We start from the raw sequence: 3,517 nt of genomic DNA, 5'->3' as shown, positions 1-3,517 counted from the left end.
CCCTTCGAGAGATCATGTCCATTGAACCTGCAACACCAACGTTCCTCAAATGGTCCGAGGTACCAATTACCTTCTCTAGGAAGGACCGATGGACTAGTTTCTCAGACCCAGGACGATATGCTGTCATCCTTGACCTAGTTATCGCTAGCTCAAGGCTCAAGATCCTAGAGTGGCTCGCTAATTCTATCCTGGTGTGAAAGAAAAATAACAACGAGTGGAGGATGTGTTGGGATCCCTTTAGGCTCCCCAGGATTGATCAAGTTATCGACTTGACAGCTGGATGCGCCCTACTCTGTTTTCTCGATTGCTACTCGGGGTATCACCATATAGATCTCAAGGAAGAAGACCAAATCAAAATTGCGTTCATCACCCCAAACGGAGCTTTCTGCTACACAACAATGTTCTTTGTGTTAAAGAACGCAGGCGCTACCTATCAATGTGCAATCCAAGAGTGCTTCAAGAAATAGCTACACCGTAATGTAGAGGCGTACGTGGACGACGTGGTTGTAAAGAACATAAATCCTGATGACCTAATTGCGGATTTGGTAGAAAATTTCGCAAGCTTACATGAATTCTGATGGAAGCTCAATTCCAACAAAGTGCGTCTTTGGCGTACCCTCCGGAAAACTATTCGAGTTCATCATTAGTCACCAACGAATTGAAGCTAACCCCAAGAAGATCTCTGCCATCACCGACATGCATGCCCCATCATGCATCAAGGACGTCTAAAAGCTAACGGGATGCATGGAGGCCCTCACCAGATTCATTTCAAGACTTGGAGAATGGGGCCTACCCTTCTTCAAACTACTGAAGCGGTAAGACAAATTTCAGTGGACCGATGAGGCAGATCAAGCCCTGCAACAATTAAAAGACTTCCTATCAAAGTCACTGGTCCTCACTGCGCCAAACCCCAATGAGGACTTGCTGCTTTACATCCCTGCGACTAGTAACGTCGTCAGCACAATGATCGTGGTTGAAAGATCAGAACCAGGCCATGTATACATAGTACAGAGTATCGTCTACTTCGTCAGCGAGGTGTTGTCAGACTCCAAAGCCAGATACCCACTAGTGCAGAAATTGCTATACGCAATACTACTCATGTCGCGGAAGCTACGACACTACTTCCAAGAGCACAACATCTCCGTCATCACAGACTTCCCACTGAGGGAAATTCTCCACAACCGGGATGCAACGGAAGCAATATCTAAGTGGGCAGTAGAAATCGAAGCTATGGATGGCAATGGGTACAAATTACTCATGTGTTCGCGGGTAAAATCCTGGTAGGGTGAGGATATGGGTTCTATTTTATGCCCACGGGCACGGCTGCGCGTTTGAGTTTGTGCCCACGGGTAAAAAATTAGCGGGCATAAAAATATCTTATCCGTGCCCGCAAACCCCCGAACCCGTCTGACATGTGGACTTGTTTTTATTAATAGAATTTTTCATCACTTTCCAACATTATCTCCTCCACCTTATACGGTCTCCTTCTGTCCTCCCATCGCACCATCGCAGGCTCCTGCCCGACGAGGCCGCTCCCCTGGCACCGACCGCTGGTGGCCTCCACGCCACACCCTTGCGCTTGCCGCCGGCCGGCCTCACCACCGCGTCCTCCGCGCTCGTTGCTGGCCGCCCCTCCCACAGCCCGCACAGTCAACCTCCATCCCCTCCTCATCCGCGCCACCGTCGACCTCCGCCATCACCTCGCATCTGTCGTCGCCCGCCCTTGATCCACACCGCCCACCCTCGCTTGCCGTCGGTCGCCACCTGCCCTCGCTCCCCGCCGCCACCTCTCTGCCCGTCCACCTCCCCGCCGTTACCTCTCCACCGCCCGCTACGCCTTCCCCTTAGCCTACTGCTGCTGTTGTTCCCCAAATCCAACCGTTCGGTTCCACCACGCGCCCGAGCTCCCGATCCGACCTTCCGCGCCATCGCGGTCGCCTTGCGGGCTCTGGTTGCTGGTTGCCTAGCGGGCACGGGTGTGCCCGCGGGTAGACTGTGCCTGTGGGTGACGGGCGCGAGCACAACTTTTTGCCCATGACGGGCGGCGGGTGCGGGCACGGGTACAGGGTTTGCCTCGCGGGTGCAGGTCTGTAATACCTCTGCCCGTGGGTTATGTGCCCGTTGCCATCCATACTCGGAGCATTGTCTCGGGAATTGAAGTCAAGGACTGCGATCAAGTCCCAGTCACTAGTCGATTTCATGGTAGAATGGGCGGGAAACCAACTATCAATGCCAGCAAAGCGTCCAGAGCATTGGGTTATGTATTTTGATGGATCACTCAAGCTCGAGGGCGTCGGCGCAGGAGTACTCTTGTGAAGCGTCCTCACATAAGTAGAGACTAAATGTGATACAAATATCAGTCCCAGGAGGCTGATAACACATTTATTCGACAGATAATTCAGTTACCGTACAACTCCCGAGGGAGTGGGCGTGAGAGCCACGCAGCGATAAGAAGTAAATAAACAACGGCGGCTAACCAAGCGACTGCCAAAAGATAGCACTCGGGACTACACGGCAGCAGCAGCATCTTGGAAAGACCAACACCACAGGCAGCGTTGGGTGCGGACACAACCTCTACTCAAGGTCTTCGGCGATGAAGTCCAGGTCTTCCTCTGTAGTAATGAAGCAAGGGTGAGTACGAACGTACTCAACAAGTCCAACCCCATCCACGGAGGGGGATACAAGCAAATATATGCATAGGATATATCAAGGAAAGGCTAGAGTCCATTTGCGGGAAAGCTAGATTTTTAACACATGCATGGGCTTATTTTCAAACGAGTTTTCGAAAAGCTGTTCTTTAGTAACCGAAACATGGAGTGGGGTTGATCCTACACAAAGGATCCAAGTTTTATCGCTATTGGACTCCTCGTCCGCCATAGCACACGGCACAACTGCCGGACACTTCCAAAATCCAACACACACGCACACACACACGCGACAACCATGCCCAAGTGCTAGTTATGTGACCAAGCCATAACTCGTCCAATGCCATGGACACGGCTACCCGGATAGGTTTTAACTCTGCAAAGGTTGTACACTTTACCCACAAGTAGGGTACCGCAGCACGATCACCTTAGTGCTGGTGCGGATCCTTACAAAGCCATTACCCACCTTAGTTGCGACTGGCTAGTCCTCACGGAAGCACCCCAAGGGGTTCACGGCTCATCACCGAGACTGTAACCGGGACCTAAGTCACCAAGATCTTACTCCCTTTCCATGGGCTCCGTTGCTCACCAGCACCCCTGAGGACTAATAGTTTAGCTAGTGGGCTTTATGCTAAGCCGTTGCCCGTACAACGGTCGAGTGGTTGCACGATGGTGGAATTAGGCAAGATGACACATCAACTCGGTCCTTAACGATGACAAGATGGATATCTCCCGACATCGCTCAACCACCAAGGTACGAGCACAACATCCTGTCATTTCACACAAGAAACACCCATCCATCTCGTCTACACACCCCTTTCCGTCGAACCCGGAAAACCATCTTCCCAATTGAACACACACACACACACTTA

Source organism: Setaria italica, chromosome V (genome assembly GCF_000263155.2).
Source record: "Setaria italica strain Yugu1 chromosome V, Setaria_italica_v2.0, whole genome shotgun sequence".
Classification (NCBI taxonomy): Eukaryota; Viridiplantae; Streptophyta; class Magnoliopsida; order Poales; family Poaceae; genus Setaria; species Setaria italica.
The sequence above is the reverse complement of the archived record's forward strand: the minus strand, read 5'-3'. Positions refer to the sequence as shown.